Consider the following 22,719-nt stretch of genomic DNA (forward strand, 5'->3'; position numbering starts at 1 on the left):
CATCTGGACCGTTATGTTGTAGACCAGTACACATAAAGCCCTAAACGGCTTAGCTCCAGTCTATTTAACAGATCTTCTATCACCCTATGATCCATCGCGCTCTTTAAGATCACTAAATTCAAGGCTTTTGGTCATACCTAGGATATCCAGAACCACCAAAGGAGGGAGAGCATTTTCACATTTGGCTCCAAAACTCTGGAATAGTCTTCCTGATACTGTTCGTTGCTCAGACTCGCTCTCCCAGTTTAAAACTAGATTAAAGTCGCATCTCTTCAGCCAGGCATTCATATAATCCTACAGTTCAAACTACAATCCGGCCTCTAGCTCATAAATGCCAGAGGAGAACTGGCCCCCGACTGAGCCTGGGTTCTCCCAAGGTTTTTTTTTTCTCCATTAGGTCACCTGATGGAGTTTTAGGACACCATTAGGTCACCTGATGGAGTTTTAGGACACCATTAGGTCACTTGATGGAGTTTTTCGGTTCCTTGCCACTGTTGCCTTTGGCTTGCTCAGTTGGGGATATTTTGGGGATATTTCATTTAATTTTATCAATCAATAAATTACTCTTGAACCAAACTTTGTTGTATTATTTTAATTTAATACTGTGAAGCTGCTTTGATACAATCTGTATTGTGAAAAGCGCTATACAAATAAACTTGACTTGACTTGACTTGACATGTGGTCTGATCTACCACTCCTTGTTCAGCAGGATTCACCATCCTCAGTTTGTTGTCCTCCTCCATTTGTTCCCTGACTGACCCTTCTTCTGCAATGGAAATGGATTCATCTTCATAGTCCTGTGTCACGGTTGGTAGATCCGCTGTCTCATTCTAGTCTGTGTGTTCATGTGTGTGTGTGAGTGTGTGGGTGTGACTCAGTTCATTCATTGTTTCATGTGGGCGTTGTCACTGATCATCCTGATCAGCGGCAGCTGATTGTAATTATCACAGCCTATTTAATGCCCTGTCTTTCGTCTTATGTTTGTCAGATCGTTGTTTGATGAATCCCTGTCTGCGTGCCTGCTCCTGTTTATTCCCTCGTGTTTCGCCTGCACTGCACTGCACTGCACTGCACTGCACTGGACTGGATTCTTCACCGCCGATCTCACCACGGATTCTTCACCGCCGATCTCACCACGGATTCTTCACCTGCATTCTCACGGTGGATCGCCTGTCTCAGCCCCTGTGTCACGCTCTCCTGTTTGCTGTGTTCCTGGCGATCGCATCAAGAAGAATACGTTGTCTGTCATTAACCTTGAGTATTTGTTACCCAATAAATACATTGTGCACTCGCACTTGTTTCCTATCAGTTTGTCGTTACAGAACGATCTGACCCAACATGGAAGCAGCGAGCGCGGAGTCCTTCAAGGATTTTGTGGACCACAGTATCGCCAGGATGGATCAGCAGCAGGAGAGTATCTCTAACACCGGACGCGCGGTTCAAGCGCTCGTGACACAGGTGTCCGGGCTCACTCAGCAAATCCAACTGCTGAGCCCTCCCACTGTGCCGCCCACACCGCCTGTTCCCCCCGTCGTGCCAGACGTCAGAGATCGTCCAGAACCACGCCTACCTGTTCCTGAGAGCTATGCTGGTGAGCCGAACTTTTGCAGAGCATTTCTCACAAAGTGTTCTATGCATTTTGCTCTACAGCCAATGACGTTCGAGACCGAGAAGTCCAAGGTGGCCTTCGTCCTCACATTGCTGAAGGGGAGAGCGGCGTTGTGGGGAACAGCGGTGTGGGAGAACCAAGACCAATGCTGCGCCTCGTTCCACGCACTCTCCGCGGAGATGAAGAGGGTCTTTGACCGTGCGGTGGCCGGCCGGGAGGCGGCCAGAAAACTAGCCGACCTGAAGCAGGGAAGCTCCTCGGTGGCGGATTACTCGATTGAGTTTCGGACCCTGGCGGCGGAGTGCAAGTGGAACGAGGAGGCACAGTGGGATATGTTCCTGCATGGGCTGTCCGACCGTGTGCAACGCGAGATCTACCTGCTGGACCTGCCTCCTCAGCTCAACGGGCTCATCGACCTGGCTCTGCGGGTGGATGCTCGCATCAACCAGCGGGACCAACACCTTCATCCCATCCGCATCCACGGCGGCGTTGGGCCGTGGGACAGCCTGGAGCAGAGCACGGTCGGACCCACCAACGATCCCGAGCCCATGCAGGTAGGGAGAGCCCGGCTTTCCCGGGAGGAGAGAGAAAGGCGGAGGTCCCAAGGACTCTGCCTTTACTGCGGCGGCCGTGGACACTTCCTACACTCGTGCCCGGTAAAAGAGCAAGCCCGATAGTAAGGTTGAGGCTACTATCGGGTGGGATCTCCGCCGGGAAGTCCTCATCATCCACTCTCCTTCCGGTAAGGCTGAGATGGGCCAACAGCACGCACACCTGCCAGGCACTTGTGGACTCCGGGGCCGAGGGAAACTTCATGGACATTCACTTAGCACACAAGCTTCACCTTCCCATCTCGTCTCTTCCTCATCAGATCTCGGTCAGTGCTCTCAATGGTCAACAGCTCCCCAACATCTCCCTCTCCACTGGTCCCATAACCCTCATCACCTCTGGCAACCACGTTGAGACTATCCCCTTCCTCCTTATGGACTCCCCTGTCGCCCCAGTGGTGTTGGGTCACCCTTGGCTCGTCAAACACAATCCTCGTGTGGACTGGGGCTCCAACACTATTTCCATGTGGAGCGTGTCCTGTCACGAGTCCTGTCTTGTTTCTGCCTGTCCGTCTGTGTCTGTTTCTGTGTTACAGGAGAAGGCGGCGGATGTATCAAACGTGCCTGCGGAGTATCTGGACCTGAAGGAAGTGTTCAGTAAGTCTCGGGCTGCTTCTCTCCCTCCGCATCGTCCCTATGACTGTGCAATAGATCTAGTGCCAGGTAAGTCTCCGTCTAAAGGCAAACTTTACTCTCTTTCTGTACCAGAGAGGGAGGCCATGGAGAAATATATTTCTGATTCTTTAGCAGCCGGATTCATCCGACCTTCCTCTTCTCCCGCGGGGGCGGGATTCTTTTTTGTGGGTAAGAAGGATGGTTCTCTGCGACCTTGTATTGATTACCGGGAGCTGAACAACATCACGGTAAAGAACACCTACCCTTTGCCGTTGATGTCTTCAGCTTTCGAGAGGTTGCAGGGAGCATCCATTTTCACAAAACTGGATTTACGTAATGCCTATCATTTGGTTCGCATCAGGAAGGGGGATGAATGGAAAACCGCTTTCAATACCCCCAGGGGGCACTTTGAATATTTGGTTATGCCTTTTGGGCTTTCCAACTCCCCAGCGGTTTTTCAGGCACTCGTCAATGACGTGTTGAGAGACATGGTTGATCAGTTCATATATGTCTACCTGGATGACATATTGATTTTTTCTTCGTCTCTCCAGGAACACGTTCAGCACGTCAGACGAGTGCTTCAGAGGCTGCTAGAGAATGGGCTTTTTGTCAAGGCGGAGAAATGCGAATTTCACGCACAGTCTGTCTCTTTTTTAGGATACATCGTCTCTTCTGAGGGAATGCGCATGGATCCTGACAAGGTTAAGGCTGTGATGGATTGGCCAAGTCCAGATTCCCGTAAGGCCCTACAGCGGTTTCTGGGGTTCGCCAATTTCTATCGGCGGTTCATTCGCAATTTCAGCCAGCTAGCCGCACCTCTGACTGCCTTGACCTCCCCCAGAACGACGTTCAGGTGGTCGGACACAGCTGAGGCTGTGTTCTCCAACCTCAAGAGTCGCTTCGTTTCGGCTCCCATCCTTGTCGCCCCTGATTCCACACGTCAGTTCGTGGTGGAGGTCGACGCGTCAGAGGTGGGGGTAGGAGCAGTTCTATCTCAGCGCGCGTCCTCAGATGACAAGATGCATCCTTGCGCGTTTTTCTCCCATCGTTTATCACCTGCCGAACGAAACTATGACATTGGTAACAGAGAGTTGTTGGCCGTCAAGTTAGCGTTGGAGGAGTGGCGTCATTGGTTAGAAGGGTCGGGGGTACCTTTTATCGTTTGGACCGATCACAAGAACCTTGAATATATTAGATCTGCCAAAAGACTCAACTCCAGACAGGCTCGGTGGGCACTTTTTTTCGGACGTTTTGACTTTACTCTCTCGTACCGCCCGGGTTCCAAGAACATCAAACCCGATTCATTATCTCGTATTTTTGATCCATCCGAACGCCCGGTTACTCCCGAGTGTATTTTACCCGAGAAAGTAGTTATCTCCACACTCGTATGGGAGGTCGAGTCGAAGGTCAAGACGGCCTTAGAAGGGGTAACGCCTCCGCCCGGTTGCCCACCGAATCGTTTGTTTGTGCCGGAGGGGTCACGGTCCGACGTTATTCGATGGGGTCATTGCTCCAACGTGGCTTGTCATCCAGGAGTAAGTCGCACTAGCTACTTAATTAAGCAACGATTCTGGTGGCCATTAATGGCTCGCGACATTCACGATTTTGTTTTGGCTTGCTCAGTTTGTGCCACCGCTAAGACGTCTAACCGACCTCCTGATGGGTTACTTCGACCGCTGTCTGTCCCTTCAAGACCCTGGTCCCATATAGCGCTAGATTTTGTCACCGCCCTCCCGCCCTCTAATGGCATGACGGTTGTTTTAACCGTAGTGGACCGGTTCTCGAAGGCGGCACATTTCATCCCCTTGCCCAAACTACCCTCAGCCAAGGAGACAGCGGTCACGGTCATTGATCACGTCTTTCGGTTACATGGCCTCCCGATGGACGTGGTTTCTGACAGAGGTTCCCAGTTTGTGTCCAAATTCTGGAAAGAGTTTTGTAGATTATTAGGGGCCACAGTCAGTCTGTCTTCGGGTTATCATCCCCAGAGCAATGGTCAATCTGAGCGAGCCAACCAAGACCTGGAGAGAATGTTGCGATGTTTGGTCTATAAGAATCCTTCGTCCTGGAGTCATCAACTCTCTATGGTTGAGTACGCACATAACTCGTTGCCAGTGTCATCCACGGGCCTCTCTCCGTTTAAGTGTAGCTTAGGATACCAGCCACCTATCTTTCCGAGTCTGGAACCCGAAGTCGCGGTCCCCTCCGCTCACGCCTTCGTCCAGAGGTGTCACCGCACATGGACTAGAGCCCGTGAGACTCTGCTCCAAGTGGGGGCGCGCACCAAGGCTAAAGCCGATCGCCACCGGTCTAGGCCACCCGTATACGTCGCTGGTCAAAAAGTGTGGCTTTCTACTAAGAACATTCCTCTCCGCTCCGTGTCTAATAAGCTTGCCCCTAAATTCATCGGCCCGTTCACTATCACCAAGATTATTAGTCCGGTGACAGTCCGCCTCAACCTTCCTCCAGCGTACAGGAGAATTCATCCCGCCTTTCATGTGTCCAAAATAAAACCCGTGTTTCATTCTCATCTTAATCCGCCTGCCCCGGTTCCTCCCCCGCCGCGACTCGTAGATGGGGAACCTACGTATTCGGTACATCGTATCCTGGACTCGAGACGGAGGGGACGCGGGTTCCAGTACTTGGTGGACTGGGAGGGTTACGGTCCGGAGGAGAGGAGTTGGGTACCTGCTCGAGACATCCTGGATCACTCCCTCATCGATGATTTCAATCGACAGGTAGGGTCGTCTGGGAACGCCAGGAGGCGTTCCTAGGGGGGAGGGTACTGTCACGGTTGGTAGATCCGCTGTCTCATTCTAGTCTGTGTGTTCATGTGTGTGTGTGAGTGTGTGGGTGTGTCTCAGTTCATTCATTGTTTCATGTGGGCGTTGTCACTGATCATCCTGATCAGCGGCAGCTGATTGTAATTATCACAGCCTATTTAATGCCCTGTCTTTCGTCTTATGTTTGTCAGATCGTTGTTTGATGAATCCCTGTCTGCGTGCCTGCTCCTGTTTATTCCCTCGTGTTTCGCCTGCACTGCACTGCACTGCACTGCACTGCACTGCACTGGACTGGATTCTTCACCGCCGATCTCACCACGGATTCTTCACCGCCGATCTCACCACGGATTCTTCACCTGCATTCTCACGGTGGATCGCCTGTCTCAGCCCCTGTGTCACGCTCTCCTGTTTGCTGTGTTCCTGGCGATCGCATCAAGAAGAATACGTTGTCTGTCATTAACCTTGAGTATTTGTTACCCAATAAATACATTGTGCACTCGCACTTGTTTCCTATCAGTTTGTCGTTACATCCTGTTAGAGATGAACAATACATTACCATTATATATGGTCATAAGTAAAAAGAAAACGGTTGAAAGACTGAAACGGTTCTTTGATGTTTTGTTTGGTGAGCATGATTGTTCTTGTTTAATGTTGTGACGAAATGTCCCCACAATGATAGTAATACCAGAAATATTTGATCTTGTGAAGACATTTTTGGTCTTATAAATATGTTGTTTTTGTTGTTGTTGTTTTAATGTCAAAATGCCGAATGTTTTTTGTGAGGGTTGTGTTTAGAGTTAGAAGATAAGAAAAAAATGACCAAAATCATTATGTCTATGGAACAAAAATCATTATGTCTATGGAAAGCCCCATATAAAAGACAGAAACCCACTGTGTGTGCACATGTGTGTGTCACAGCGTATGTGTGTGTGACACATGTTAATGTGAAAATGCAGCATAAGTGTACTCCCTCTAACCTGGTAAACATTGAGACCTCTACAGTCCGAACTGGAGGATTCTTGATGCGTAAATGATGTTACCTCCAAATCTGCAGAGAGACACCTGCTTTGCACCGTGGGTTTGCTGGTTAACCCCTTCTCAGTGTCTCCTAGTCAACATATGGTAAAAGCAAAATAACTGATACTGAACTGATTTTAGTTGCAATCATTTACATTCATGTAAAGAAATGGATATATATGGTTAAATATCTCACATTTGGGGGGGGGGGGGAACAATAGGACTGAACAAAAAAACTTACATGAATTGCCAGTTGTTTCTTCTTCCACATGTGGACATTTTTCAGCTAATTTTACCCTAGGAAGTGAAAATTCTTGAATTCAGGCTTACTCATATCATATTCCCTCAACCAGCAAAATTTCCCTTTTCCATTCAAAAACAATTAGGACAGTATGTTAAACAGTCTTAAAGCAGTCATTACGAAATAATAAAAAAGAAAATGAAAAAAGACAATTTAGAATTATTAAATTATATAAATACAATTATTCATTTATATAAAGAAAATATAATTGTTAATTTACAATTTTTTATAGCCTATGGCCTATGTATAGCCTATGTATAAAGCCATGGAAAACTCATGGACATTGATTGTATCAACAAATGTTGTGCATTCTTTGTTTTAATACTTAAATGTTAATGTAAAATATTCCCATCTTTTTTTCTGACCACAAAAGGTGAATTAAAAAAATCTGCGTGCGTCTTGCACGCGACAAGCTTTATTAAAAAGATGCAAAAAGTATCACATAATGGTCCTATGTGACACGTCTTGTATATTCCAAGTATATTGGTGTTATATGATATGGATTTGTGAAAAACTTGCCGAAATGTAATGTATTATTTAACGTACAAACATCTTGACATAGGCCGTTGGTCTTGCTCTGCGTGCGTTTTGACACTTTAATATGCGCTCTAGTTCATCGACAATGAAAGACCATGTTTCAATGTACAATGTAAGGTGTTCTGACGATTTGTGCTACCTGCAACAGTACATTAGTTAGGAAATAATTAATCAGATTGTGTTGTTCATGTGGTTTGAGGCTTTTTGAGGTTTTTGTCCAAACCCTAACCCTATCCTTAAAACAATATAATTAAAGTGTTGGTAGCACAATCTGATAGGCAGCATTTTTTTGTCAAGACAATGGCATTAGAGCAACACCAGGGTGAGTAAATGATGACTTAAGGGCGTTTTCACAGCTGAAAGTCCGCACCAAGGTCCGAACCAAAGTTCATGTTTTGATACATTTTATATATTCGGTTAGTTTTGGTTTGGTTTCACATTTCAATTATGCGAACGCACTAAAGAACTTTACATTACGTACTTGCGTCCTGTCGTCATCATCTCTGTGGGCTGCATCTTGACATTGATTGGTTTGTAAACGGACGTGCGTCTGACGTCAGTGTGTTGTCAAATCCCGACTAGCATGAATTTAGTCGTTGTTTAATTTAATTTAATTAAACAACGACTAAATTCATGCTAGTCGGGATTTAAGTCCACATAAGCATATACAACTCACAGATAATCACAGATATTGTGCAGATACTTTCAGTAGGAAACAGTAAACATTCGTCTTATATTAGAGGTGGTTTGTGGCATCATTCATAATGAATTAAAGCTGATGGGAAATGAGGAAATGTGCAATCATACTGAATCTCTTACTAAACAAGCTTTCAGAAATCAAGCTTTTGAAAATTGAGGAAAAAAAAAAATCCCTCACATCCATTCAATAGGGAAGTGTTTTCTAATGGCAGAAACCAAATCAATTACGATACTCAGCAGAAGTGCTTTAAGTTAAATCCTTCATGACTGACACTTTAAATGGATCATGAACTGGCTTTAAAAAAAAATTATGTTGTTGTCTGAGGTCAAATTATGACATTCACTTGGTTTTTACATTCAAAAACATCAACATGAATAAGTAATAGGCTGTTTTCTACCCTGGTTTTGAGCCTAGCTCCTGAAGCGCTTGGTTTTTATGGGCGTGCCGTATTGAAGACTTGGAAGTAAACGCCCACTGCTATGATTGGATAACAGTTTTGTATATTATAATGAGTTTCATGTAATGCGCGAATGGGTGGGCGGGGCTAAACGGGCAGTGTTGAAGTAGGCGTTGATCTTCTTCTGCGGAGGCGGGGTTTCACACCCTTTGATGTCATAGATCCCCACTCGTTCGCTGTTCCTGCTGTCAATAAAAGCTTTTATTGGACTAACAAGGAAGTTTTCAGTTCTGAAACTTACAGGATATTCTTACAGTATGATGACCTCTTATATGTCAAAAGCTCAAGAAAAATTTGATTTCTCAGTTCATCAGCAGAATGCATAAAAACTGTCTCATTTTAGCTATTATAATCTTTTAATTCTGTGAAATATATGCATCACATCACATGAAAGTGTTCATTAATGTCATTATTTACTAGGGCTGGGTATTGACACAAATTTCACAATTTGATTAGATTTTGATTCACAAGCTTGCAATTCGATTCGATTCAATATTGATTATTTTGGATATCAGGTTCAATACATGGCAAACTATTTAAAAAAACATGGTAAACTATAGGAGTCAGTGGTAGCCTATAGGGTTCATTAGCCTACTATAATATTGAAGGTAAAAATGAACTGATTTGTATACAAACACTTAAATTTCACTTTTATTTATTTTTATAATAATAATGTTATATGAAATATAAACATTTAAATGGTGGCTGGCAAAAACCTGCCAGATTTATTCAAACATGCATTAAATATTGAAGAACATTAAAAAATATAATGAATATGTAATAGGTGCATATATTGAACAGAATGCTCCTATCTAGAGTTAATTCTTCTCGCTGACTGACGAGTTTATGGTCAGGGTTAGGGTTAGAGGGTTTGGTCACTGGATATGGTTTTTCTGAGGTAAATGTGGCGTTACATGACATTGTTTACAAGCTGTTTTACTGACGTCTTTCCACGGTTGAAACACTGATTGAGCGACTCCATGTCACATGATACGGACTTCGATAAGTTGTACTCTATCTTTTAACACACTTTCAGATGCTCATTCATGTTTATTTCACGCTGTAACTGGTGTTATTAAGGCGGAGGAGAAGATCATGTGCTTCTCTAGAGCTGAGCCAGAGCGATCTCACGCCACAGCGACAACACGCTATTTATGTTTTTGAATTTCGTAAGAAAATGGATGTAATTTGAAATCTGAGACTTTGTTTCATATCAATAGTAACAAAGCACAAAGATTATTGTGATTTATTGGATTGGATGTGCGCTAAATGTTCCATTCATTCATCAGCTGAAAACATGATGACTAGTCTAATCGATTCTTGGGATTTAAGAATCGATATCGGTTTGTGAAAATGAGAATCGATTAAAATCGAGAAATCGTACTCGGTTACTAACGTAACCTCGGTTCTCTCTAGAAGAGGGAACGAGTACTGCGTAAGATATCTTACGCTAGGGGAAAATCCTTTTCCGCGAGATATTGAAGCCAAAAATTATCCTTAATTTTGTAATAATGCAAAACGCGTTGCAGCAGCAATGCAGACATAGGCGAGACAGCTCGCGCGCCTATTGGCTGCTCTGCGGCAACTGCAGCAGCCTATCGAGCGAGGCCTGGCGTGACGTCAGACCCAATCAGGGCACTTCGCGCCCGCTGCGTCACGTCCCGCCGAAATGGGCGTGGTCTAGGCCTATAAATATCGCTCGCAGGCAGCGATTTTCATCATCGAAGCAACCAGAGCGTGTGCATGCACGGCAAGATACGCAGTACTCGTTCCCTCTTCTAGAGAGAACCGAGGTTACGTTAGTAACCGAGTAGGTTCTCTTACGAGAGGTCTCTCGTACCGCGTAAGATATCTTACGCTAGGGGACCCAATGCAAAACGCCGTGCATGCTGGGATCTGACACCAAAGACCCAAGGGCGAAAGCCCGGGGTACATATAGTGCACAATCACTCAGGGAACTCACAGGGAGTCCGGGAAGAGGGAGGGGTGCAGCCTCACTTTTCCACATATAGTAGCGTCGATGGGACGCGAATTTCATCATACAGACAGGGCGGGGTACGGCCTGAACTGATGGGGAAAATGTGGGTCTTACACAGTTTGCCCAGCTTTATACTGTCGAACATTGAGCTGTGCTCAGCAGACGCAGCATTCTGAGCTGATCGCATCAGGTCAGATAATACTGGTAATTTAGACCGACAGCAGCCTGGCCTGCAGGGCGGGAACCTCTAGGTTATAAAACCTTATAAATGTAGACGGGGAGGCCCAGCCTGCCGCCATACAAATATCTTGCAAGGCAATCCCACTTGACCAGGCCCACGAAGAGGCCATGCCTCTCGTGGAGTGCGCTCTGACACCCAATGGGCACTGCATGCCCTTGGAGGCGTATGCCAGCGCTATAGCATCAACTATCCATCTGGATATGCTCTGTTTCGACGCGGCTAGTCCCTTAGAACGTCCGCTAAACGAAACAAAAAGCTGCTCCGTCTGTCTGAAAACAGACGAGCGAGACACATAAGCTCGTAATACCCTGACTGGGCAAAGGAGGCTCGCGTCTCTTTCCTCATCAGGGACCGGTAGGGCTGACAGGGAGATAACCTGCGCCCTAAACGGTGTGTTGAGGGATTTTGGAACATAACCGTGCTTAGGTTTGAGTATAACTTTTGAGTCATTGGGCCCAAACTCCATGCACGCCGCGCTCACAGAGAGCGCGTGCAGATCCCCTATGCGCTTCACTGAAGCGAGAGCCAGCAAAAACACCGTCTTGAAAGACAGGTGTTTCAAATCGATTGACTGTAAAGGCTCAAATGGCGCACCTTTCATGGCTTCCAGAACCGTAGAAAGGTCCCATACGGGGACTGAGGGAGGTCTGGGAGGATTCAGTCTCTTAGCCCCTCTAAGGAAGCGGATGACTAAATCGTTCCTTCCTATTGACTGACCAAGCGTTGTTCCTGAGAACGCTGCTATAGCCGCCACATAAACTTTGAGCGTGGAGGGGGCCCTGCCCCCATCCAACAGCTCTTGTAGGAAGGAAAGCACCTCCGTCACACCACAGTTTGTGGGTGACACACCACGGGCTGTGCACCAGCCCGAAAACACCGACCATTTCGAAGAATAGAGTCGTCTTGTAGACGGAGCTCTAGCCTGCGTGATCGTGTTTAATACTCCTTTAGGGAGTCCAACATGTACCCGTTGATGGCCCAGACATGAAGGGACCATATTTCCGGGTGAAGATGCCAGATCGAGCCGCGGGCCTGTGAGAGGAGATCTCTCCTCATTGGTACTGGCCACGGGGCAGTACTTGCTAACTGCATCACGGCTGGGAACCAAGGTTGGTTTTACCAGAACGGTGCTACCAGCAGTACTGAGCATCCTTCTTCCCTGATCCGTTCTATCACCTGAGGCAGGAGAGAGACGGGGGAAAAGCATAGAGCGGGCGGCGGGGCCACACATGGGCCAGCGCGCTCCTGCTCTTGGAGAAAAATTCTTGACAGTGAGCGTTTTCTTGAGACGCAAACAGGTCCACTTCCGCTCTGCCGAATTTCTTCCACAGCAGATGGACTGTCTGTGGGTGTAGAGACCACTCGCCTGCCGGAACATTGTTCCTGGACAGTCTGTCCGGTCCTATATTCAAGATCCCTGGCACGTGCGCTGCTCTGAGCGAGCGCAGGTTGCACTGAGCCCATACCAGGAGGCGTTCTGCCAGCCTGTACAGTTTCTCGGATCTGATGCCGCCCTGGCGATTTATGTAGGACACCACAGACATGTTGTCCGAACGGACCAAGACGTGGTGACCTTTTATTTGGGGACAAAAACGCGTCAGCGCGTTGTCTACTGCCAGCATTTCGAGGCAGTTTATGTGCAGGAGCTTCTCCCGTTCTGACCACTGGCCGAAGAACGGTCTGCCCTCGAGCAGCGCTCCCCATCCCGAGGTGGACGCGTCCGTGGACACCACTTTCACCCTCGAGGAAGTCCCCAGGCTTACACCTGATTGGTACCAGTCGTTCGCTTTCCAGGGTTTCAGAGCTGTAACGCATTTCTGATTGACCCTGAGGCGAAGCAAACCGGGTGCCCACGCTTTGCGTGGGACTCGCGCTTTCAGCCAAAACTGCAGCGGGCGCATGCGGAGCAGACCCAGCTGGAGCACTGACGATGCTGAGGCCATGAGACCTAGCATCTTCTGAAATCTCTTGAGCGGGACAGACGCGCCGCAGCGAAAAGAGTTTGCTGTGCGTCGAATGTCTACCGCGCGCTGTTGTGATAGTCGCGCTATCATGGATAGTGAGTCCAGTTCTGTGCCCAGGAAAGATATTTTCTGACTGGGTGACAGGGAGCTCTTCGCCCAATTGACACTCAGACCCAAATCCTCGAGGTGATCGAGTAAAATGGTCGTGTGTTCTATGAGCACTGCGCGAGATTGCGCTAGAATCAGCCAATCGTCCAAATAGTTCAGCACTCGCATGCCTCTCATTCTGAGGGGTGCGAGCGCCGCATCCATGCACTTCGTAAATGTACGGGGTGCTAGGGACAAACCGAACGGCAGGACTGTGTACTGATATGCCTGGCCCTCGAAGGCGAATCTCAAATATCGCCTGTGACGTGACGCTATCTGTATTTGAAAATACGCGTCTTTCAGATCTATTGACACAAACCAATCTCCTTGGCGAATCTGCACAAGGATTTGCCTGGTCGTGAGCATCCTGAACTGTCGCTTCACAAGCACTTTGTTCAGTTGCCTTAGATCTAGTATGGGTCTGAGACCCCCGTCTTTTTTCGGTACCAGGAAGTATCTGCTGTATAGCCCTCCTTCGCTCTGATCTTGAGAGAGAGGCTCTATGGCCCCTTTGCTCAATAGTTTCGTCACTTCGGCTCGAAGTAGATGTGCTACTTCTGTTTTTACCGTGGTCTCGACGCGCGCCACATAGCGGCGAGGGCGTCGGCGAAACTGCAGCGAATAGCCTCTTTCTATAATGTTCAGCACCCACTTCGAAACCCCGGGTAGCTTTGCCCATGCGTCTGCATGGATAGCTAGGGGTTGAATACGAAGCGCGCTCCGCTCGCTCAGCGATGGAGAAGCTTCGGTGTGCTGTAACACAAGCGTGGCGCTCGTGACATTTGAGGCATGGGGCGCGCTGATGACAGCGGGCAGATTGCCCGCGCTCGACTCCTCTGCGGTGGTTAGCCGCGAGGGGTAGGGCTGGGCGGTTCCCGTGGGAACTGTCATGTCTATGTGTGGATGTGGGCGCGGGACAGCGGGCACATTTATCACACCGAAAGCATCGTTCGCTTGCGTGAAGCGAGTGCACGTTGGTTTCGTTTTTACAGAAACCGTGAGACATGCATAACGTGGTGTTAGTGGGCACTGGGTAGTGGGCACGTTCACCATGTTTGAAGCGCAACCGACCTGAGTCGGTTTTATGTGCGCGAGCCCTGTGTGACAGGCTGTGCTTGTGTGTAGGGATGGGCACTGGGCAGTGGGCATTCTTACTACACATGAAACACCATCGGCCGTGGCCGGGACACCAGAAAATACACTCTTTTGGGGATTTATCTGGGTAGCCGTGAAAACGGCATTTGTGTGCAGGCAAGCGGGTGACAGAACCGACTTGTTGGCTGCAGAAAACACTGGAACAGTCACATTTTCTGGAACTGGACGAGTGAATAGCTTTGGTGTGAGTCCGGCCGCAGCGGGACTGGAACACCGTCGTTTTCCTAGCTGTGCTAGGACGACTTCGGGGCCTCGGGCTTCACCGTGATCCTAGGTCGCGAGCCACGTCCTGCGGGGCGGCGACCGGATGAGCCTGGCGGCGCTGTGAAGTGGAGGCAGTGGACGGTGGCTGTGGCTGTGAGCTCTGAGCAGACGGTTTCGCACGGCCTGCTGCAGAGCTGGAGCGCTTCGGGAGGAAGTGCTTCATAGCCTGAGACGCTTTCTGTACCTCTGCGAATCTCTCCGCGAAGTCCTTGACGGAGGATCCAAAGAGGCCTGTGGCGGAAAGCGGGGCGTCGAGGAACGCGGTGCGTTCAGACTCGGCCATTTCCGAGAGCGTCAGCCAAAGATGTCTCTCAGACACGGTGAGAGAAGCCATAGTCCGTCCAATGGCTTGTGCTGCGGACTTAGTAGCACGAAGAGCGAGGTCCGTGGCACTCCTTAAGTCCGGCACGCAGATCGCGTCAGGTCCTTCCTCATCCAGCTTACGGAGGAGATCGGCCTGGAAAATCTGGAGCGTTGCCATGGTGTGCAACGCTGACACAGCTTGCCCGGCGGCGGAGAAAGCGCGGCGGAGCAGGCTTGACGTCGTGCGGCAAGCTTTAGAGGGCAGGGCCGGCTTAGCGCGCCGTCCAGCGGAGGGCGGGCATAAGTGGGCCGCTATCGCCTCTTCAACCGGCGGCAGCGAGAGGTATCCTTTGTTCTTGGCATCGTCAACGGCGGAGAATGCCAAAGAAACAGCAGGACGCACTCTAGCAGAATAGGGGGCGCTCCAGGACTTGGCGACTTCTTCGTGTAACTCAGGAAGAAAAGGCGCCGGTCTGGACGCAGGCGAAGCGCGCTCCCCAGGCAGGAAAAATCCATCCAGCCGGTTGTGAGCGGGCTGCTCAGGCGAAGACCACTCGAGGCCGAGGCTCGCCGCGGCCTGTGCGAGTACTCGCATGAGTTCCGTCTCAATGGAAGCTCTCTTGCCTGACGACGTGCGGGCAGGTGGTGCAGGGTCCTCAGAGCCCGCCCAATCCTCACTGCCTGACGCCAGGATAGAGCAGGAATCATCCTCTCCCAGCAGGGCTTCCTCATCCGCGATATCAACGGAAGCGGCGGCAGACGGCGGCCGCTGTCCGTCAGGAAGCGAAACAGAAGAAGCCGGGGAAGCAAGCGGGCGAACCGGCGAGCTTTGGCGGCTGAGGGAGGGTTCCGGGGCCCGCTGGGCACGGCGCTTTTTACGGCGCGACGCCGCGGCGGGCGGGGGAGCAGTCTCGGTGAAGACGGCTAGGCGAGTCCTCAGAGTCGCCATTGCCATCAGCTCGCAGTGAGGGCATCCGCCGTCAGCGAGCGCGAGAGCTGCATGTTCCTCACCCAGGCAGGAAACGCAGATCACGTGGCGGTCCCCGTCGCTGAGTGTGGCTCTGCACGAGCCGCAGGAAGGCATCTTTAAAAAGACGCTAGCTCTTTTAGAATGTGTGTCGCGGCGGCGACACACACACACAAATAGTACAGTGTAATAAAGAGAAGGATATAAGCGCCGGAAAGCGCAGCAGGAAGGCAGGAAGGCGGCGCGGCCAGCGACTTCAGTGACTCGTCCCGCTGAAGGTGCTCTCTCTCGACGGTGCGGCTTCTAATCCAGCTCCAGCGATGCGTGTGCTTCGCTTGAAGGATGAAAAATCAGATAATAGCTGCCTGCGAGTGATATTTATAGGCCTAGACCACGCCCATTTCGGCGGGACGTGACGCAGCGGGCGCGAAGTGCCCTGATTGGGTCTGACGTCACGCCAGGCCTCGCTCGATAGGCTGCTGCAGTTGCCGCAGAGCAGCCAATAGGCGCGCGAGCTGTCTCGCCTATGTCTGCATTGCTGCTGCAACGCGTTTTGCATTATTACAAAATTAAGGATAATTTTTGGCTTCAATATCTCGCGGAAAAGGATTTTCCCCTAGCGTAAGATATCTTACGCAGTACGAGAGACCTCTCGTAAGAGAACTGTATTTTTTACCCAGCCCTATTATTTACATTAAGCTGAGATTGATTGTTCCTCAAGTGTACCGTACTGTGAAAAAGTCTAATGTTCACAATATCTGAACATGAATTAGCTTTTCACCAATATTAACACAACATAATTTAACATGTGGAACGCACATTTTGTAATGATTTATACATCTTTAACATAAATGCCCATTTCTCGTGTGGATGCGGTTAATATACTTTACATTTATCACTACATTAAGTGTCAATAATTAGAATCAGACACAGATTAGTGGAACATTATTAAAGCGTAGTGCAGAATCAAACTAACTCAACGTTTACTGACAGATTAATGTGGAGATTCACACACATCAGTGTCTGGAATGAAACTGCAAATAAAGTGATTTTGTTTTCAGTAGTAAAAGTTGTTATAATATTTTGTCTTCACTGATGTTTTTATTTAGCCCTTACTGCATAATCATAATTTGACAAAATCTCAGTATTATATCACTATATTTCTGGCTATTCACATTCTCCTTTCTATAACACTTGTGTCTTTTTTAATGGTTTTATATTGTGGAGTTTGGTCTGGTTTGCTGAGTGCTGATGCGGTTGCATGTGCATTAACTGTTAATGATGTTTAATGCATCTTTGTTTGGTGTTTCTGGAGTTAATTCAGGCTATAAAAGAACGCTGAGCAGCTCATAAACACCATCATCTCCTGATGAGCAGCGTCTTCAGTCTTCAGTCTGATTCCAGGTAAGATCATATTATTGTGTCGTTGTGTTTCAGCCTTTATTCAAACGTTAGGACATGTTGTTCAGCTTGTTGACTCTCTAGTGTGCTTGATTATGTGTAGAAGAAATGAAAGAAATGAAGATGGAATTGTTTAAAGCAGGTTTGGAAGTTTTCTTTAAGGTCCTGTCGAAACCAGTTTCCATTTCAGGTTCTTGATATTGATTTGATGATGATGTGATCAGCTCATAAACTTCATCATCTGTTTCCCAGGTGAAAAGGAAATGTATTTAAATTGTGCTTTTTTGTGCATACTTATTATATTTAAATTATACTGTACTAAGTGCGTATTAAATGTATTATTTTGAAATAACAGTATATTAAATGTATTTCAAGATATGCTTAAGATCAATTTTAAGTTATTTGCAATATATTTGAATATATTAAATTGTGCTAAAATGGAACCACTTCAAGCACATTTAGTGCATTTAAGTGTATTTCTTTACAGTTCATTTAAAATATACTTTCATATTTCTTAAACTACAGTTATCATATATTTGAGGCTTAATTTTAATGTACTTAAAGAATATTTCAATAGCATTTCAGCTCATTAGAAATGTATTAGCAGGGGGCGCATGCGCGCAGTTCATGGAGTAGTCGCTTTTTACAGAGCTCTTCTCCGCTGACTCTAGATTTTGAATGTTTTTGTAAATTAAGTACCATCAGTTCACCTAACAGGCGATAACAACCTTTTGAGAGTTACCAGTTGTCAGTTGTTTTGAATATTTCGTGAAGTTTAAGTGGATTGAGCGCGATTATTCGGTGTGCGCAAAATGGCGTCGAAGAAATCTTCAAAAACCGTTGCAGCTAAGGAGGACGTCAATCCAAGTGATTCTATCGCACAGGGAAATGTGAACGCGATACTTGCTGCAATTGGTGCCCAAGGAGATGATTTAAAAAAACTGATAGAGGACAAGATGACAGCTCTAAGTGTTCGCTTGGATGCGTTGGACGTCACGCTGGTTAACTTGCAGTCAGAACAGGCCGGCATTAAACAAAAAGTGGTGGAGATTGAAGGTGCCCTGAACGGGACTGATTTACGCCTCGGTGCGGTCGAAAAGGTGTGTGAAGATTTGCGTGCGGAAAATAAATCTCTTTGGACTAAACTGAATGACTTGGAGGGACGCTCTCGCAGGCTAAACCTCAAATTTGTGGGAATAACCGAGGGTGAGGAACGGGGACGCCCCTCTGTGTTCATTTCAGACTTGATCACTGAGCTCTTCGGTCGAGACAACTTCCCTAAACCTGTGAAAATCGACCGAGCTCATCGGGCTCTGCTACCCAAGCCGTCTGAAGGACAAAGACCTCGCACTATAATCGCACGGATCCACAATGATCGGGATAAAAGATTTAATCCTTCGTCTGAGCCGTGAAAAGTTTCCTCTGGAATATAAAGGAAAGCGGATTCACATCTTCCCTGACTATACTCCGGAGGTGACCGCGAGGCGACGTGCTTTCAGTTCAGTCACGAAAGCTCTACGGGAGGCCGGATTGAAATGGTCCCTGCGTTTTCCAGCGAAACTGACACTGCATCACAACGGGCGGGAGCGCACTTTTGAATCTCCTGAGGAGGCTAAGAAGTTTGTTGATAACTTGTCGAATGACTCAGCGTAACTTTTATGTGTGACTCTACTCAGCTTGATCTGAGTATGGTCCTCGATTATCTGAAGTGGACTATTTTTGGATTATTTTGTTATTCTCTTTTCATCGTGGTACGTATTTCAGTTGAATGATTATTTGCGCGGCGGAGAGCAGCTTTATTTCTGTGGGTGTGTGTTAGCCTACTCCTTGTGTGTTTCGTTATTTCTGCTCTTTTTGGGGCTAAGGTAAGCTTAGTTTAACGTTGCACTCTTGTTGTCTCCGAGCTGATGGGGAATACTTGCTGCTTCGGTTCTTGGAGCAGCTGTGGGGAGTTTTTGAGTTCTTTTTTTATGTTTTGTGTTGCACCAGATAATGCTACGATTATTACTATTTTTGTGTGTATGTTCTTTAAGATGCCGTATGAGTAGTGACACTACTACTAATAGTAATAGCGATGCTGAAGTGAATATTACATTTGTAAGTTGGAATGTAAGAGGAATGGGGCACCCGATTAAAAGGGGAAAAGTTTTTGCACATTTAAAGTCATTGTCGGCTGATATTATTTTTCTTCAGGAAACCCATATTAGACCCAGCGAACAGGTTCGGCTTAGGGCAAATTGGATCTCACAAGTTTATCAATCCACTTTTTCCTCTAAAGCCAGAGGGGTGGCTATACTTTTTAGGAAATCTATTCCTTTCCGAATGCAATCTGTGGTGTCTGACCCAGCGGGAAGATATATTATTGTATCCGGATGTATTAATAATTTCCCGATTACATGTATTAATGTTTATGGACCAAATATAGATGATCCTGCTTTTTTCAGGAAATTATTTGGACTTATTCCAGATACTAACTCGACTAATGTGATAATTGCTGGAGACTTTAACTGTTATTTGGATCCTCATCTTGATCGTCATTCTTCACAAGTTCCTCATCCTATTCAATCGGTTGGTGTTTTAAATAATTTGATAAAATCCATGAATCTTGTGGATATATGGAGATTACTTAATCCGACTGCTCGTGATTATTCTTTTTTTTCTCAGGTTCACAAATCCTATACACGTATTGACTACTTTATTATTGACTCCAAACTAATTCAGGGGGTGACTCAGTCCAAGTATAATAATATTTTGATTTCTGATCATAGCCCTGTTTCTATGGGTCTGAAAATTTCACTACCAAAGGCGCAGTATTGTTGGCGTTTCAATCCTCAATTATTAATGGATAAACAATTTCAGTCTTACATGTCTAAGTGTTTACACCAATTTTTGGAGACTAACGACAAGGGGGATGTTTCAGACTCTTGTCTGTGGGAAACATGTAAAGTAGTGTTGAGAGGTCATATTATTGCATATGAATCCTCTTTGAGGAGGGAGAAGCGTAAGCGCCTGGCTGAGATAGAATCAACACTTCCATCTTTAGAACAAATGTTCCGTTCATCTAAAGCTCAGAGTGACCTTAACGCTATTCTTAAGTTGAAATATGAATATAACTCTATTTTGAGTGATCATGTCTCTAATTTGTTAATTAAACTTAAACAGAAACAATTTGAATTGGGTGATAAGGCAGATAAGCTTCTTGCCAGGCAACTAAAAGGTGTGCAGGCTAGTAGGGCCATTCATCAAATTAAATCTCAGAATGGTACTTTAGTAACACATCCTAAAGAAATCAATAATCGTTTTGTTGAATTTTATAAGCAGCTTTACTCATCCAACTGTTCTGAACTGAACATTACAGGACAGCAATTCCTTGATGCGGTGGACTTTCCAAAACTTAATGAATGTGCCAGAGAGGAATTAGAGGAACCGTTTACTCTCTGTGAAATTTTGGAGGCAATTAATTCATTTTCTAATGGTAAAGCCTCAGGCCCTGATGGGTTTGGGGTGGAATTCTATAAGGCTAATGCAAATGCAATTGCTCCTTTGTTACTTAGAATGGTAAACCATTCGATTGAGAAGGAAATATTTCCCGACTCTTTTTATGAGGCACATGTATGTCTTTTGAAGAAAAAAGACAGAGATGTTACGGAGCCTTCTAGTTATAGGCCAATAAGTCTTCTTAATTGCGATCAAAAAGTAATTACCAAGATTTTGGCCACCCGTCTGAATAAGCATGTGGCCTCGTTAATTCACCCAGACCAAACTGGCTTTGTCCCAGGACGATTTTCTTTTTTTAATTCACGTCGCCTGCTAAATATTTTGTACAGTAATCAGAGTAAGAGCTCTAAGGCAGCTGTTCTTTCTTTAGACGCTGAAAAGGCCTTCGATCGAATAGAATGGAGTTATATGTTTTCTGTGCTGGATCGGTTTGGCTTTGGTGAGAATTACAAACGAACCATAAAAATGCTTTATTCTTCTCCCAAATCTGCAATACTCACTAATTCGGATAGGTCTGCTTTCTTTCCTCTTCAGCGAGGTACACGACAGGGCTGTTGTCTAAGCCCATTGTTATTTGATCTAGCTTTAGAACCCCTGGCCATCCATCTTCGTAATCATTCTGACATCAGGGGTATATCATGTGGTCATTCTGAGGTTAAACTTTCCTTATATGCAGACGACCTGCTTTTATATTTGAGTGACCCTTCTTCTGCTTTGCCATTTTTAATGGAATCACTTGAGGTTTTTGGCTCTTTTTCTGGTTATTCTGTTAATTGGGAGAAAAGTGTTTTCATGCCCTTGGGGGAAGGGTTGGATGCTCAGTTTCGGAGGTCATTACCTTTTAGAGTAACAGAGGATAATTTCACTTATTTAGGGTTAATCATTCCGAAAAAATTTAAACAAATTTTCACTCTAAATTTTGCAGAAGCCATAAATAAGTTAAAAATATCTATTGATAAATGGAGGGTGCTTCCGTTATCTTTAATCGGTCGGGTCAATGCTATTAAAATGGTCTCTCTACCTCGTTTTGTTTATCTTTTTCAGAACCTGCCTATATATTTGCCACATTCCTTTTTTAAACAATTAGATTCTGTCATTTTGCCATTTATTTGGGGTTATAGAGCACATCGAATTTCTAAGGACCATTTGCAGAAGCCAAAAGAGTTGGGTGGTCTAGCGCTACCTGTTTTCCGTCGTTATTATTGGGCTGCTAATGCCAGGGCTATGATGTTCTGGCGGCTTAGTGATCAAGCTGCTGATAAACTGATGGACATCCAACCCAGGTGGCTGTACATGGAGGCTCGGTCAGTTGTTGGTAGCTCTCTTGCTGCTATTCTTTTTTCGAACCCTGTACCTTTAAAGAAGTCACAATGTAAAAATGTTGTTGTGCTCAATTCCATTAGAATTTTAAATCAACTGAAGACTGTTTTGAATATTACGCGTTCCTCAGTGCGCCAGTCCATCTGTGATAATCATAATTTTTTGCCTGGCCAGTCAGATAAGGTATTTTTACTGTGGAGAAGCAAAGGACTGACCATGATTAAGGACTTCTATATTGATGGAAAATTTGCCACTTTCGAGCACTTGTATAAAACCTTTGATCTTTCCCAATCACAATTTTTCCGATATCTACAGGTGCGCCACTATATTAAACATTCTTTTACTGAGTTTCAGGAGTTACCTCAGGATCATTATCTGTATGATCTTTTTGGTCAACCCCCTAATGCCAAACAATTGGTGACTCGGTTTGTTTCTTTGTTTGCATCTCATTTTTCAGTTTCTTCAGATCACATCAAAGCAGCATGGGAAAATGACACCGGAATTAATATCTCAAACGAGATTTGGGAAGAAGGGCTGAAGCGAATCCATACCTGTTCTGTTAATGCAAGATTACAACTTATTCAGTTTAAAGTGTTGCATAGATTACACTATACCAAATCTAAACTTAATAGAATTTACCCTTCAGTTTCCCCGTTATGCGATAGATGCAAGAGCGCTGATGGGACGCATGCTCATACTTTTTGGTTTTGTCCTGAGATTTCTGAGTTTTGGCAGAATATTTTTCTGTGGTACTCAAACGTTGTTGGAGAAGATATCAGTCCAGATTTGGGGTTAGCATTGTTTGGATGTTCTGACCCTATATTAGCATTGACATATTCTCAGCAACTGTCTCT

The 22,719-nt window shown here is 46.2% G+C and overlaps 1 long non-coding RNA gene across 1 annotated transcript; it reads left to right on the top strand.

Annotated features, from left to right (window-relative positions):
- The first annotated feature begins 17,641 nt into the window (after window positions 1-17,641).
- Window positions 17,642-22,072, top strand: LOC309478900. The gene is made up of 2 exons (XR_014199126.1): window positions 17,642-18,855; window positions 18,923-22,072. It is a non-coding gene; the product is annotated as an uncharacterized lncRNA (long non-coding RNA).
- The last annotated feature ends 647 nt before the right edge of the window (window positions 22,073-22,719 follow it).

The sequence above is a fragment of the Leuciscus leuciscus genome, assembly GCF_965113295.1.
Source record: "Leuciscus leuciscus genome assembly, chromosome: 17".
Taxonomy (NCBI): Eukaryota; Metazoa; Chordata; class Actinopteri; order Cypriniformes; family Leuciscidae; genus Leuciscus; species Leuciscus leuciscus.